Raw genomic sequence first — 17,289 nt, 5'->3', positions numbered from 1 at the left:
ATATAAATATTTATAATACAAAAAATTGCATATTTGCTTCTTCAGTGCTGTACTTTTTTGTAAGAAAGGAGTTCTTCAGGGTGAGAGAGTAACTTATCTGTAGTTTAGTATGTATAAATGCAGTTTTAGGATTGTCTTAAGACCTGTAGACTTAGTTTTAAGAAGTGATGGCACACATATGTGGAATTATTAGGACCAAAAATTTCATTTCAGCTTCCATTATTTTTTCTTATGCGTAATACTGCATTTCCTTAAGACATTGCTTTTGAAAATGAAGGTCTTATATGATAGCGCTGGAGATTACCACTGTCTAGCTATAGAAAATGAATGGTTTGGACAGGAACTGTGTGTATTTTCTTACCATTCTCTCTTTCTGTAGAGACTATATTGATTTGTATGTTTAGTTCCCAGTCTTTCTCCCACTAAGATTTTAAGTGCTGGGTCCCCAATGTACTCCTGTTAACACTAATTATTTCCATAATTTCCAGAACCACATCCTTAAATACCTCCCATATAATTTTCATTTTCAGATTTCACAACAGCTTCCATGCTTCTGTTTCACCTAGAATGACTTTACCTTTGCCTTAAACAGGTGCTCCTAGGACTTGTGATTTTTAAGTGTATTTTTGGGACTTTAGTGTTTGTTTTTCACCAAAGATAAGGCACTAGGAAGTCTCTGCCAGAAAGATCTTGAAATTTGTCAGGGTCGTGAGTAATTATATCAGCTCTTATCAGTTGCTCCTTAATGCTTCCTGCTCCACCAGAAGTGGTTTGTTTTGAGCAGTTTTGGCTTTCTCCTATATGATCTCTGAGATCTCTCCATCTCAACTGTGAGCAGAGGGGCAGTAAAGCTCTGAAATGGGGCATGACTTGTGACCTTGAAAATCTAGACCATGGCTTTGACCTGACCAAGGAAGAGGATAAACACTCAGTGAAGCAATATGAGAAAAATGGAATCAGATAGAGAATTACAAACTAATTTCCTGCAGGACACTGAACAGCAAGAAGCCAATGGTAGCTGGTGACAGCTACTGATGTGAATTAGGTTTGGACTGATTCACTAGAGATGAAAGACTGTGTTTCACTTGGTTCCATGTGTTGCTGTATATTTCTGTTCATTATGTAGCTCCTTGGTGGTCATTCTTTTCAGTTCATGGGGTGATTTAGGACTTCAAAATGAAAGTATTCATGACAGCATTTGTTTTCCAATAGTACTGTTAACAGGCAGCAAGAAAAAAAGAAGGAAAAATGTTTAAATAAATTATTCACTGAAAAGTTCTGGTAGTTTGCAAGGTAAATGATTAGGTGCAGTCATTAGCAGTAGATTAATTAAATTACTCCAAATAAATCTACAAGAGAAAAAGAATGTGTTGCACATCTTACTGGATTTTTCTGTTGAAGACAGTTGGCCATGTTTATCCTTCTGTGGAGAGGACACTACAAATGATTTCCCTGGGAAGGAAGTTTCTTTCTAAGCCTTCAATGGGTTGAAAACAAATTGCTTTTGTAGGTAAAACAGAGTTATTAGGAAACAGAATTTACACAGTTCAATAGAACAGATCTATCTGACACGGTCCCCAGCCCATCCTGTGGTGCAGCCCTGCCATCCTTCTTTTGCTCCATCTTCCCTGTGTCAACCAACACTGGATTCACACACATCAGACCTCCATGAGTTTCCCGGTGACCATCTGTTGCTTGAGCAGTCAGAGGTGGCTGTCAGTGAAAGAGAAGGAACTCCTGCTGCAGTTACAGGATGAAGGCAAGTGAATGAATGAGACAGTGCCTCATCCTCAGCCAGCCTATTCCGACAGGGAGGGACCGGGCTCTTCCCGATGAAAGGGAGTGCAGATGAAATCCTGGCAATGGAGTATGGCAGAGCCCTGTGCCTTCTGCCAACCAGAGCTGCCTCTGGGCACTGCTGGCAGTCACTGCTCCACTGTTTTCCTCACTACTGCTAGGTCCCATGCTTTTGCTCAGCAACTCACCTCAGTGTCTGGCATTTAAGTATGGGTATCCTGAAACATATGTGTGCTACTCTATTCTGATTGTGTTTGTCTACTTGTATTTATACTGTTTCAGAGCAGGCAAACATTAGATATTACATTTTAGCATCATACCTATGGGCAGTGCACCCTTCACTCATAGTTTTTTGTTGTTGTTTTGTACCGTGGAGTATGTGCTGTGTAACTTAGTCTTACATGGTTTTACACTTGTTACTGAAGATGAAATACAGAGTATAGGAGACACTGACTTGCTTAGGTGGCAGCAAATGAAGATGTACATGGTGCTAGTGAACAGCAGGGTGTTGTGGCTGGTCAGTGAAGCTTAATAAAGGCAAGAGCCAAGCCTCTTTGGAGGTACAAAGAGTCAAAGAAGCATTAGAGTAATTTAAAAAATTTAAACTGTGGCTAAAATCTGAAACCATAATTTCTTGAAAATTCTTTGTTATTTACTAGACTTTCCTCTTGAAAACCCCATCATAGGATGAAGTGCAGCTTGTAGAGCAGCAGGAAGATCAGCTTCTGTTTGGGGAGGCTTGACTGAAAAAGATAAGGCCCCCAGCTTTATCTCTTACATGACTTTTTATCTCTGTGGGTGTGTCTGTACCTGCATGTGTTGGTATATTTCTGAGTATTCTGTAAGTCGTATTACTCACATTTTCAAAATCAAGAGAACACAACTAATCTGACTTTTGTATCAATAGCTGTGTTTTACAACTTCATCTACATCCTCGTGCTTCGCAGCATGAGTCAATACAATTAACAAGTAAGAGTTTCTTAATTCTTATTTCAAACACTTATTTATGGGGATGCACAGTCCAAACGAGTTTTCTGTATGTAATGCTGTAGAGTTTTAGGTTACCTGAACCTACATTTCTTTCAATCAGTTGTGATTTTGCCTATAGTTTTACTAAGAAAAAACTTTTTCAACTCTTAAACTGGAAGGTTCGTTTGTTTGCTGCAGTGCGTCTTGTCATTGGAGACAATGCTGCTAGTACAAACTCATTTTCCGTATCTATATTGGTTACCTACCAAAATATTTAAAACCAAACTCACTCAGCAAGTGATTTGAAATTATCAAATGATTATAAATAAGGTGATTGTAGTCACTGCTTTCTTAAGACCCCTTGATTTCAAGGGAATAGTTCACAAGAGAGCTCCAGTGTTGCTTCTTCTTCCAAACCAGTGATTTTCAATGTTAAGGGGAAAAAAAAAAAAAAAGAAAAAAAAAAGGAAAGGTAAAACCAAACTGGCAACGCACTGGTGAAAGGAATTACATGCTTTCCAAGGACTTGACAAATGGGAAATCTGAAATTCTGTATCTGTCAACCAGACAGTAACAGCTTCTGCTTTATCATTGAAAACTAGTTTTCACTGCTTTTGATAGCATGCCTGAAATCTGGTCTGGAGCAGTGGGCCAAAGTAGTTTGGTTACATCAGGGCGCTTTTGCTTGCCAGTGTGAATGGCAAAATGTCTTCTGTGAGCCTGGAAAGAGCACAGACCCTGTTAATGCACAGGAGGAATATCTGAAAATGCCCAAATGTATTAGCAGAGCTTGATGTAAACCTCTGAATATGATAAACTTACTATCTGGATTTGTTATCTTTTCAGGTGGGACCTTCTTCTGACATGTGATCTACAGTGAGCTACTCTGAATCGTACAATGACAATGTTATCACTGCCACATCTCTGGGAACCAGTTGTTCATAAGTATACGGTATGTGAACGTCTGCATCTTACATTAACCATCGCTTGTTGGAACAACACAGAAACAATAACATGAAGGTGCTAAAAGTCATTGAAGTAAATGTTAAGCCACATGTACAATCAGTTACACTGAGCTGTTCCAGCAGATGTTTATCTGTTAGGCCTGGTCTGTACGCAAAAGAGTGAACTGTTTCAACATGTATTTGTTTACAGATATTGGTAGAAACATTCTACCGATGTTTCCTTTGGATGAAGTTATACTGGTACAGTGATGATATGTAGATACAGAGAAGATTATTCTCTTCCTCAAGCAGAAGGGGGTGGTAACAATAGCGTGAATGGATCTATACTTTAACTGTTTTGCTGTGCTTACAGCAGTACTGTTTTTTGTGTTTAGGAAGGGTCTTTAATTGCTTTCCTCCTTCATTCCATTTTCAGTTTATGGTCAGTCTGAATTAGATTAATTTCACACACCAGTGAATCCCTAAAGAAGTGTAAATTAACTCAGTTTTACCAAACTCAGCCAGATGATGGCAGTTATTCCCTTGATGTTTATCTTTACATCACCCACCATATTTGACCAAGATTTCAATAGGAATTAAATCCATATATTGAGCCTTTTTTCCTCACCCTGTGTAGGAAAATAGAGACTGAGATCCACATCTGGTTAAGTGAGGCTGTTCGGTTTATGGCCTACGAGGCCAAAAATCTAAAGTCACTGATAGCTGGCATGTTTTTCTTTTCTACTGTTCTGGCTTGAAATTGTTGACACACACTCAGGTCCTTTTAAACCATGGCAAAATGTTATTATGAGAGTGGGTACATCATTGTTTTATGTTCTAAAGCAGTTCATAGCACACCACATAGCCATTAGTGTGGAGCATCTTCATCTGATTTATGGCCCCAGTGCAACTCCCACTGAAGCTGGTGGAAAAAAAGTTTTTTCATGCTGATGGGAGTTGGATTGCACTCCACGTAACACCTGAGACTACTGTTAAAGTAATGTTCTCTGCATGGATTTCTTTTTACCGATTAGCCATTTCTTAGAGATTAAGTATTAAAGATACAAACGTAAAACAGAATTACAAGGAAATGGATAGACAAAATAACCAGAAGAGGGCTCAATTATTGAAATACTTGTCTAACTTCCAAAGTTAAAAAGTGATGAGGGGACATGACTGTTTGCTCCAAAAGTATATATCTGCGTTTAACACATTGTATTTTTAGATGCAATTTTGAAGACAATGTTTGTCAGAAATATGGATGATCTGCTCCTACAGCTGTGATCTGAGAGAGGGAAAGCAAGATAAAAGTCTTACAGGGAGCAGGAGGAGAAAGATCATGCTTCACTGATCGATGTAGTGTGCTTTGGGAGAGCAGTTCACAACTTGGGTAACCTGTGCTGGATGACAAAGGTTTCCAAATCTGGCTGGACAGTTTGAAGAGAAGCTCCCAGAGGCGACACTGAAGTGAGAGAGCTTTGCATGTGCTTATGCTAACAGGGGTTCTAGCATGCCTTTGTATCCACCCTCAGTAGTCTGTGCTGGCCAAATATCATTAATGTGACCCTTTGCAGACCTTTTGTATTTGTTCAGATGTCTCCTCTGTCATCCCTATCTAAGCACCTTTTCAGGAGGGATATAGGATTAAGAATCTCTCTTGCTCCTGTTTCTTGTGAGTTGATTAATTTTTAAAGATTCAGAATTATTTTTTGGTGTGTGTTTCTGTAAAGAAGTTGTTTTGGCGGGTGTGTGAGCATTGGTAAAAGAAAACTGGTTTGAAGAGGATGAGTTTCATGTCCTGCAGGGGCAGAGGTCTGGAAGGGACCCAGCGGACCAGCTGGTCTGCTTTTCTGCCATCACAGGTATGAAAAGCATGAATGCATCTTGGTTGACATTTTCATTTTTCTGGTGGAATGCAGCTTTTTGCCTGTGGAGAGGACCTCTCAGAGAGCTGAGGGCAGGTGGTGGGGAGAGGTGCCTGTCAGAATGGTGACTGCTTGCAGATCTCCATGTTCCCTAGGCACAAAGAACAAGTGGCCATCTCGCAGCTGTGCTCTTAATAAACTGTAGGGCAAGGGATGCTGTGTCTCGCACCTTGTGAAGTTTCTGATACACAGTAATAACCTTCAAGGATTTGCCATCTACCCAAATCAAAATGAAATTTCCTTTGACCAGTGAACACAGCAGTCAGAAGGAAGTGAAGGTTTTCATGTTTGTGTTTCCTTTTGGGTGTTATTTTGGTTTTCCTCTTTTGCCATTTCTCATATAGCATTGCAAACATTTCAGGAAACTAATCTACAGGAGCACAGCTCATAAAAGATCGACCTGCCAGAGGACAGGGCTCTGCTTATTACAGAAAAGCTTCTGAGACAGTGACAGCTGAAAAGATTACACACTTCCACAGGAAATTAAATTTGATGTAATATAGTGAAAGAATGACAAAATGGAAAGGGTATATATAACCTATTTGTGATTATTAAGCGGTAGAAAAATGAAAACTTGAGATCCAATAAAGTGCATGTAATTTAGATATGGATACAAAATTCCCAATAGGTTTTTGAAGATTTGGCCCTCCACCTTGCTTTGCCTTCTCTCAGTGTTATTATTTCAATGTGGAACATCGTTAATGTCTCAGAATCATAGAATGGCTTGGGTTAGAAGGGACCTTTAGAGATCATCTAGTTCCAACCTCCCTGCCATGGGAAGGGACACTTTCCACTCAACCAGGTTGCTCAGAGCACCATCCAGCCTGGCCTTGAACATTTCCAGTGATGGGACATCCACAGCTGCTCTCGGCAACCTGTTCCGGTGTTTTGTAAAATTATGTTAACTTCTGGGCACGTTAGATTATAAGGCATTTAAATCAAGTTTCAGAGCAGTCCTATGGTATCCAATTAGATTTCATTCTTCAGCAGAAGGTGCATATGTGACACCAGACTGGGAATGAGAGGCAAGAGCTTCCTTCTTTGCTCTGTCCTTTTCCCATGTTGACGTGCAGTGCTGACAGAGGGAGAAGCTTTTCTTCCCTCTCTGCCGATGTCCCTTGCTGAGGCACAGGCTGGTGCTCCATGGTGTGTGAATGTCCTATCCCTGTCCCAGTCGCCGACCAGAGGCTGGTGTTGCAGGTGTGGTAGGGACCCACTGGGGACTGTTCAGGTGACATTCTTGGTTGGTACCAAGGTCTTTTCTGTTCACCCAAGGCACAGGGCAGGTGATGTCTCCTCTTCCTCTCTCACCTGACCAGGTGCTTCACAGCAAAACAAAGGTTTTCTTTCAAAGGAGACGGTAAAAACTTGCAACACTTCAATAATTTTTTCTATAAGATCTGGTTACCTGCAGTTGGAAAGAATAAGTAGGACCCTGGCAGATTTAACTTTATTAACCATCATAAATCCTTTCCTTTTTGACTCTAATCAGTCCCTGGAGTCCTTTTAATGCCCTTGACATTGCACTGGCCTTTCATCACAGCACAATATACATTTTCCTGTAACTAGAAAACTGATGGTGAGAGCCTTTCGTAAACCTGAGGTACTGGACTCAGCAATGGGGACGTGTGACTGTCAGACGCTTGCTGACAATGAAGGGAGGGGAGGGAACTTATGCTGCCAGCACAGCTCTTCCCTCAGTGGAGGGCAGAAGAGGGAATCTGAAAGCACAGGCACTCACACAGTCTCATGTGCACCCGTTAATACCTGGGAACAGGGGACCAGCCACTTTGCTCTGGCCCAGACAGACAGACAGAGAGACAGCAGTGCTTTTGTGTTTTATGCTGGCAAGTAGGGGGGTGCCAGAGGCCAATCCTGTCTCAGAAAGCTCCTCTATGAGCAGCCCCCGGCCTACATCCCCAGGGCAGTGAGTGGCTGGAGCTTGCCAGTGGCCAGCATGCTGGCCCAGCCACCAGGAACTGGGAGCCAGGAGTGGCACAGGATGGAGGCACTGGGTGAATGGGTCTTTTCTGTGCTGGAGACAACACTAAAAGGAAGGAGTGTTACCAGGTGGTCGAGGGGCAGGCACTAAAGCAACAAATACTGCGTTCATAAAATCACTACCTGGGTTATTGCCTCTCTGTCCAGCCTGCACACAAAATCCTCCGGAAACCAAAAGGGGAATTCCCTGGTCGGTAGTCTATCTGTCTCTCTGCTGTCCAGGAATTCATGGGAAGGAGAAGGCATCCCAAGAATCTGCCCCAGTGTGCAGGGACAGTAAATTCCCTCTTGTTTTTTCATATATACAAGTCAGCAAGTTTCTTCAGCAAATGCTTTAATTTTAAGCCTAATACTATGCAAATATTTAACTTGGGACAAAAGTTGGCTTCAGACCATGGACTAGCTTCCAGCTGTTTCTGCAGGTACAGATCCAGTGTTTATGTACATGGATGACTATTTGTTAATTTATTTATTTATTTACTATGGTAATCTTTTTATAATGAACTTGGATATTTGTGTACCCAGTTTTTGCTTTGAACATAAAAATCTATGTATTTGCAATTTGTGTACAGGCATTTTCAGAAGATTTGGCAAAAGGCTCAGATCTGCTGAAGATAATCACTGCAGGCTAAATCTTTAGGATGACACAGAATTGTACTGACTATTTTTTTCTCTAACTGAAGTGCCCAAAGCTATGCTCAGCACTGATAGCCCACCAGCCTAAGCTATGAAAAAAAGGTGTTGAAAGATTTGGTGCCTGCTGCAGGGGCTTTATGCTGTAACTTGTCCAGTCAAATGAGTAGAAAAGAATATTCAGAAGGAGCGTCAAGAGCTTTAGCAATAAATATGTTAACGAGGTTTCAGAAAATCTGCTTAAGTGCTATCTTGAAATATAATACTTTTCTGTATCCACATATATTTCATATCCATATGCTTTCTGCAGCCCTTGTCTCAGCTGCTGCATGCCTGCAAACAGCCTCTTATTAAAAAGAGGAAGACCATAGTCTTGTGGACCTTCTATAATATGCTCAGCATGTGGGCTATTGACTTCATGAAAACGAGAACAGCTGTGTCAAATGTGTTTCCTTTGCGTGTGGTAAGATAGAAAACGCAAACTGTGTGAAGACGAGCAGGCAAGAAAGACACTGAATGCCTTAAATACTAAGGGAGTTAATGCTATGCAGTGATTTTGCTTCTGTTATAGGAAGTGTAAGAACAGTATGCTTCCTGGCGTACATCACCATCCAAACTGCAAAGGTTTCAGTTCCATGGCAACACGAAGAGCCTGACTGTGCTGAAGGTGTATGTATTAATGCGTTCAGAGTGAGGGGTTGGGAGTGAGCTGGGGGAAAATAAAACATGCCAAAATATTTCCCGTTTATTTATTTATGTATAAATAAAGCCTTTGTTCTCAGAAAATCAAACTGACACGAATACACCTGCCACTCTTCTCCCCCCCCCCAGTGCTCTCTGATTCTTTTTTACATAAGGTTTTCTCAGGCAAAAAGCAAATGAAGAGGCTGTTAAGGTTTTTTTACAAGACTGTAAGTGCAGCAGCACTTGAATGTTGCAAGAAAATGCTATTAATTCCTGAGACAGCTGTATGTCCCTGGAGAGAAAGACTTGGAATGGGGGTGGGGGGGCATGTTGTTTCCAAGATGTACTGCTTTACAGAGCAAAGTGAAGCAGTGGTTGGTTGGTTTTTGCTTCTTTGGTGTTTTATTATTATTATTATTATTTTCCTTGATCTTTTTGATCTTTCTGCCTTTCTCTACATCTACATCCAGTTTCCTCACCTCCTCTGGCTGAGGAGCAGGAAACAAGACTTTTAGCTCTGTTTCCTGACATCTAAAGAAATATAAAAGTACAAGGAAACAGTGTATTTTGTTTTGCCAGCCAACTTGGATTCACAGACCTGCAGTAGAAAGGCACCTGCTCCCAGTCAGGGTCAGGAGTCACCCTCCAGAACAACCCGGAAATCAGCCAGGGAGTAACTGAGAGCTGGTCATTATATGAATTTTGTTTGATCTGCTTGGTTGACTGCAGAAATGTAGGATGGGGGATTGTGACAGATGTATTTTGCTCAGGGTAAAGAACTACCTCAGGCTGATCCTGCCAGCTGTGCTGATGGGGGGATGAATTGCAGATATGCAAGGTTAAAAGTCAGACTGGACAGCAGGGGAACCTCCAGATGTTGGTATTTCTGAGGCTAACAGCAGTGCTAATGTGGCATGGTAAAGCTGACAGAAATGTCAAGTTGAACTGGATTTACAGCTGCTTTGCATTGCTAAAATAGTCAAAGCAGCCAGAAAATATCAGTGGATCTACTCTATAGATTTCAGCAAGGTTTCTCTAACTAGGGGAAGAATATAGCTCTGCAGTTGGAAGTTGCTGTGCAAGAGGAGAGGGGGAATAAAATTCATGTCTCTCTTAGTCTGTATTCTTTACTTCCTTTCTTTGTTTTTTTTTGGGTGTGGTTTTTTTTGCTTGTTTGCTTTGGGGGGAGGTTGCTTGTTTGTTTGTTTTAAGTTGCAGCAGGAATATATTTTTTCTTAAAAAAAAGGCTTGGTTCCATTGCAGTGGAAACCCTGTCTTTGAGATTCTACTTGGAGGAAATTTGTCCCTCTTAAGGAGACCAGTGCAATGTGGGTAAATCTTTTCTAAGGGAATAAATAGCATTAAAATGATGAAATGATGCTGTCTTGGCATCCCACAAAGGGGGGGATTTCACCCTCAAGGTAGCAGAGCTGCAAAGTAAGAAAGTGTCATTTTTAAAGCATCTTTTTCTTAGGGAGAGCAGCACTGGTAAGCTTAGGTCTCTTGTTAATGCTGCACTTGACACTCTCCCAATTTTTTTGTTGTTGTGGCTGCTGATTTCTGCACAGCTCCCCAAAACAAGAAAGCAGATGTAGCTCATTTAATACTAGCATATGCTACCCAAACTATGTGGTACCTTTATTTTCCTGACTTTTGACAAAGGAACTGTGCATGCAACCCTGAATGAAGAGAAGGAATCACTCCAGCCAACAACACAGTAAGGGAGGTGAAAGATTTCTGTGTAGGTGTCCCAACCTGATATAACCTTCCTAACAGGCCAGCTGCTATTTGTAAGCACCTTCCCAGGGGAGCACCTCATTCAGTTTGGCAGGAAGGATGAAGAGGAACATCAAAGAAAGAAGAAAAGGAGGAGAGAAATGAAGGATGGGAAGAGTGAGAAAACACAGCAAAGGTAGAAGGGCGATCAGAGAAACAACAGGGGCTGGGAAGAGCATAACACAGGAAAGAGATGTTGCTTTGGTGCCTATGAGGGAAAAGTTGTTTTTCAGATGTAATGTAGACAAAACCAAGCCAAACCAAAAAAAAAATAGAGCAAGAAAATTAAAATACATGAAATAGAAGAAGACATAAGGGGAGGAGAATTCTGATTGACATGAAGAAGAAAAAATACATAAAATACATGGATGAATTTCATACCCTGGTCCAACCAATTTTAAATAGTAGCTGCTAAGTTTATAGCATCAAGACCTTCTTGATGTGGAGGTTTGTGAGGAGCACTAGGGCCACACTGGGAGGCTTCTGCAGGCACCAGAATGTGTGGAATGGGTTTTGGAGGCAGATCTCTTCTGTGCACCATGGCTGGAAGTCTAAAGCCAGTATGAATATCCCCAAGAACAACTGCCCATTCTACATTTGAAGACTGACAGTTATAAAAATATGACCACTTCTCTCTGAAGGTATCTGAGGAAGGGCTCTTGCCATGCAGGCAGAGATAAGGACTCCCTCTAGATCCCTCTTCCAGTTATTCAAGCTATCTAGGCTACCAGAAATAAAGAGCTGAATGGAAATTTTTGTTCTGGCTGTGAAAAGAAGCTTTTGAATGAATTCTACATCAAATAATGAATGTCTTCTTTCCTCCTCCTCTCCACCTACCTTGTTCCTAAACATTACCATTTCATGTCACTTGAGCTAAGTTCGGTGTCAGACTCACAGGATCCTGCTGAAAAATACACCCCTCTTTTGTGGCAAGCCAGAGAAGATGAGAGGCCTGTGGTGTTTTTCCTTCTCAATCTCTGCTCTGCTGGGAAAAGCAGCTAAGGCTGTGTGAAGCTGTCTTCTTCCCACTCTCCTAAACTTCACTCCTAAAAGTGCTGCTCCCTCAACGGCTTTGCTGTTTCTCTGAAGGAGGCATGGTTTGGCCCACTTAGTGCCATCACTTCCCAGGAGATGTTTTCTCAGATTGTGGTGACTTTCATCATGATAGGAGGCTGAAGAAGATTGCTGCAGAACAAGTCATGGGCATTGCTAGCTGTGCCATTTGAAAATGGTTACTTAAGCATGAAAGAGAAGAAGAAGATCAGAAATTAAGAGATTTTAAACCCTGTCTCCAAACTTCCAAATCATTTCTGCCATTTCTGCTTCCTCTTTTCTGAACACTTGGGCTGTATTTGCATTATATTTTTAATCTTTTTTCCAGAACCACCAACGTGAGAAACATCCTTTCTCTGAAACAGGGAGTTTCGTGGGCAGTGGTACCAGTATGTGTTTTCCATGGCCCTTTTTCCCCTAGGACTTCTCAGCCACGTCATGTATCTTCCTGCCAGCAGGCAGGAGGCTTGAGGCTGCCCATCGGGGCTGAGGCTCGCACCCTGGCTCACCACCACGGTGGCTGTGCAACACCCAAGGGCTGAGCTTGGAGCATCAGTCTGGATTTCCTCCTCAGACCCAGCTACCAATTTTCTCCAGACTTTTTAGAATGTCATTACTGAAATGCAGTGAGGAGATAATGAATATGTGCAGAGGTGGAGAAATGTGCATTCAAAACAGTGGGTTTGTTATACAAGAAGGGGAATGGTTCTCTGGGCACTTTTGTCTGAGATTCTCTGCAGTGTGTGGTAGTATTTCATGGTAAAAGCATGGGGACATGAGCTTATCTGGAGACTGTAATAATTTTTCCTACTATAGAGAAAGCAAGTAATGAAGAGGCACAAGAAGGAAATGTTGGTGAAAACAGATCTTTTGACAATGACCACAGTCTTGCCACTTTTGATGGAGTGAGTAGGGACATTCCTGTATCTCACTGTAGTTATGCAGAAATGTGTTGGTACTTGCTTATTTTGATCAGTGCTGAAAAGCAGAAGCAAAAAATTGCATGTGGCCTTGGGGTACTGTAATACACCTGAAATCGAAGCCAGCTTGATGTAGAAATTATGAGAGCTGATGTTTGTGTAACCCTAAATCTCTCAACCTGTACCTGAATTTACTTCTCAGATGTTAGAGATAAATCACTCTTCCCACAATGCCATGTGAACAGGACAGCCATTTCTGCAAGACAGGAGGAGAGTTTTTTCCTTCTCTCATCCCAGTGTCCAGTCCAGCAATGAGGAATCAAATTTAACCCTCAGTTTCAGGCCCTGTGAGTCTTTAGTTCTTTTCCAGCAGCAAAACAATTACTTTTGATAGGTACACTAGTTGTTTTTTTAGTTTGCCTATAATCAGTTTTCTGAGAGGTTGCTTTGATGTGGGAGGAACTGAATTCTTTGGGTTCGAATATTTGCTGTTGACTCTCTTAGTCATTAAGAGGTGTTTTCCACATTAAGGTGCCTTTACTTTTAAGGGAAAATGTCACACATCTTCTGGTACCAGATACACAAAATGTGGGGTTCCCTAAAGAGGAACCATTTGTTGAGCTGCAGCACATAAGGCCAGGAAGGACCAAGACCAACCCAAGCATTGCCAGCCTCGTGGGGAGAGACTCAACAACCTCCCAGCCTCACCAGCCCCAGCACCTGAGAACCCACAGATGCTGGTTCCAGCTATAGACCTACATCCCTGCTGATATGCCTCCATGCTAAAAGATGTTCTTTTCCAAAAAGAACATGTCTTTTTTTTTTTTTTGTTATAAATTCCCTTGCCACCTTTTTGTATTTTCCAACTGGAGCTCTTCTAAGGCTCTCTGCCTCTGCAGTTCTTGTCTTTGTATAGGTTATTTTTGGAAACTGGGGAACCAGGAGGAGGCATGAAATTTAGGTGAGTTAACTGCGGAAGAAGTAGAAAATTCTTTCCCTTGATGTGCTCTTTCTTTCCTGTCTTTTCTTCTTGTGACCTCTGTGGTCCGACCCCCATTGCATCTCCATTCCAGGGCAAGCTGCGGCTGACCCTCTTTGTGCCCAGTGAGTGACTCCTTCCCACGAGGTGGTGTGCCGGTTTGCAAGCTGTGCTTGCTTGCCTCTTCATCCCTGCAGTGGCTGCCGTTTCTCTTCTGGTTTTCTGGGTCAGCCACTTGGCCAAAAAGTGGGTAGGTGGTCGAGCAGAGTTTTGGGAGCTGTGAAACACCGGTTGCACTTCGGAAGTTATGTACTTTAGGATAAATTCTTCTCTGTATGCAGAGAAGAATGCGTTTCCTTTATTGTTTCCTCAGTGGAGCAACTCTGTCCAGGTGGTTGGCTTTTTCTTGAAGTATCGGTATGTTTTTTACGTTAGAAGTGTTATATGCTGACTGCCAAACTTTGCAAGATAAAACAAATTCTTTGAAAGACTGGAGAATAGCAACTGAAAACTGACCTGGCAGGGAGACCAGGAGCTCACTTTTTGGTTCCAGTGCATGGGGCAGGTAGTGATGAGCATAGACCCCCAAAATGCCTGAGCTGTTCTGAACAGGGACAATCACTTCACATCCTTAATTTTCAACACCAAAATGTACAGAGAAATTTTCTATGAAGCAGCACCCAAGGACTTTCTTTATCCTGTCTATATTTTCTAAAATCATTAGTGCGTAGAAAGACATTGACCATACAGTAAGTCAGGCTGCCCTTTTGCTAACTGAGAGAGTATTCAAATAATTGAGATGCCTGTGATTGGCCATGAAAATTTGCTGATGTTTACCCTGCTGTCAGGTATTGAAGTCACACCATAATATTTATTGTGGGATCTTGCAATAGATTTTAAAATAGATTGACATCACAGTACAAAGTAGGAATTTTCCTCATTTTTGTCTTCAGTTATGAAAATGCTTAAATAGCAGTGTAGTGCAGCAAATGATAAACATTAAAAGCTGAGTTTATGTGTGCTGATAAAAGGAGGTTGGTAGAGAAGGAAGTAACTTGAGTTTGATAGGAATATGGTGAAAAGCAAAAGTAGGGGATGATTGTAGATTCAGAGCAGTAATATGCCAACTTTAAAGGATGGATTTGGGTCAGCAACATAATGAGGTGGTATTGAGGAAGATTTTAAATAAATAAATTTTTAAAATTATGATTCTATACAAGAAGCTGTACAACTGATGCAAAAAACCAGCCAGATATGGGAAGAATGAAATCAAAAGAACATGAAGTACTGTCTTTAAATATGTAGAAATGGAGGGAGTTTTACTACGATGCTATGGCAGAGATCAATTAAACTGTGCAGAATGGTTATGCAAAATGTTCCTGTAGGGAAATAGCAGTTTTCTGTAGATTCTAGGAAGGAGTACTGGCTTGCTGCTGGCAGTGATTTATTTCCATCCAGCCGTGATGCTTGTGTCTGGCACTCAATGAAATCTTCCAGGGTAAATTATTTATTTAATTCAGAATGGCCACAGTTGCTCCGAGACACTGGCAGCACAGCAGCAGGAAGTCTCTTAGAGATTGCCTCTAACTTCTTACAGATAGGCTGCTTATATATATACCTTAAATAATTAAAATCATAAATAAGTATATGTTGGCATTTTTGTTTATTAGCAACAGTTCATAATAATGAGTCCAATGAATGTATTACCATGCGTTGTAGATATCTAATTTCTTGATTAAATAACCCAGAGGCTTGTGCAGCGAGCTAAGACATCAGATTGTTGCTAACTGAACTTTTGAACTTTTCATAGGAAAAGGAGATGTCAGTAAGAGAAGAATCAAATTTATGAGTGTGTAAGCTTGAGCTACCCAAAACCTTTCATTTCAGTAAGCATTCCCTTAAGAACAAAGAGAGAAATCCCCCTCTTCTTATGCCAAGTCAGCAAGATAATGCTTTTTTCTTAGTTTAACATATTCCAGAGATAAGAGGTAGAGCTGGTGGTTTGAGGGAGTCCAAGAAGAGAGGAATTTGAGTATAACTAACAAGAGAAACTGTCATTTGAGCAGAAGTCCCTGAAGAGTCTCTACAAGATTTCATATTTTTATCTGTGCTGTTTAAAACAATAAAAAATGAAGCAATGTGATTTGGTAATTGTACTTTTTTCAATAAATTCGATTTTTAAGAATACTTTTTGAGTTTAATCCTTGCTTTCTTTGATTGTTGAGCAATAGGATAAAACCTGGCAAGAGGAAAAGAAGCCACCTCTTTTAGAGGAAACTGCTCATGGATTTAAACTATGTATTTTGACATGAAGAGAAAAAAATGAACAAGAGTTTCAAAAAATATCACAAATGGGCATTTCTGAAACATCAGACAAATTTTTTTGACAGACCTAATAAGCAAATCAACATAGAGCTAAATACACCTTTCGGGGTGATCTCCCTTTTTGACAAGCACTGGTGGTGGGGGCCAGCTGACAGGCTGCCTGCAGCCAAGGTGGGTCTCTCTCCTTTGCATAGGGTGGTTCCTTCCCCTCTCCTCCCCCTGCAAGGCCCTGCTGGCTCTCTGATGGTCCTTGCTGAAACTGTTGGCATCAATGTCTGAAGCATCTCTCAGTTTTGAAAGTTGGCTTTTCTTTTCCTTGGTCTGAATTCTCTAGCACTGCCAAAGCATTTGAGGAATGGTTTCCCACTGTCCTGGCTGTGGTTTCATGTCCCAGAGGGGCTGCTCCTGCTACCTGTCCTCTGCAGTTATTTGTCTAAGCCCACACTGGGCTGGTTTGGGCCACTGGGCAACCAGTGAGCTGTTGGGCAGCCAGGGGTTTCTGGTGGGTAAGAACCTTGGATTGGCTCCCCATGGGCAAGGGTAAACTCTAGAGCTGGCAGAAGCACACAGCTGGCATTGAGAGGAAGAAGCAAAGTGGCATCTTCCCCTCTTGGGTGGCAGCTCACTGCTGGACTGACCTTGCTGAAGCATGGAACTTCATCCTCAACAAGCAGATCAGGTCTTGCACATGTGAGGTTATTAACCCTTAAATATGATGTTACATTATCACAGTAATCAGGAATGGAGAAGGTAAAAGTGAAGACAGTGGAGTTTCCTATGCTACCCTTTTTCGCTCCACAATTTGTGGTGACCCCCAGTCACTCTTTCTGTTTCCCTTTCCAGATGGAATTAGAAATGGACATATGTTCTGAATTCTTTTTTTATTCATAGTACCTGTGAGTGATCAAAGATTGCTTTTGCAGATTTGCAATTAAGCATCAAACTGAAATAAATGTAATTTCAGAATAGTCTGTTTGCAGTCACTGTTTTTATTTTTGCTTTACAGTATCTTCGAGGTACTCCTAATTCTGTGCACTGGAGTTATAAAGTCATAAAATGGTTTGGGTTGCAAGGGACCTTTAAAGATCATCTAGATTCCAACCCCCCTGCCATGGGCACGGATACCTTCTACTAAACCAGGTTGCTCAGATCCCAATCTAACCTTGCCTTGAACACTTCCAGGGATGGGGCATCCATAGCTCCCCTGGGAAACCTGTTCTGCAGTGCCTCACCACCCTCACAGAAAAGAATTTCTTCCTCCTATCCAATCTAAGCCTACCCTC

At 41.5% G+C, this 17,289-nt stretch overlaps 1 long non-coding RNA gene across 1 annotated transcript; it reads left to right on the top strand.

Annotated features, from left to right (window-relative positions):
• Positions 1-566: 566 nt before the first annotated feature.
• Positions 567-15,935, top strand: LOC108502698. Its single transcript, XR_001876569.1, has 3 exons — positions 567-3,718; positions 8,841-8,938; positions 10,730-15,935. It is a non-coding gene; the product is annotated as an uncharacterized LOC108502698 (long non-coding RNA).
• The last annotated feature ends 1,354 nt before the right edge of the window (positions 15,936-17,289 follow it).

Source organism: Lepidothrix coronata, unplaced genomic scaffold (assembly GCF_001604755.1).
Source record: "Lepidothrix coronata isolate B3197 unplaced genomic scaffold, Lepidothrix_coronata-1.0 Scaffold123, whole genome shotgun sequence".
Taxonomy (NCBI): Eukaryota; Metazoa; Chordata; class Aves; order Passeriformes; family Pipridae; genus Lepidothrix; species Lepidothrix coronata.
Note: the sequence above shows the minus strand (reverse complement) of the source record. Positions and strands in the feature narration are given on the sequence as shown.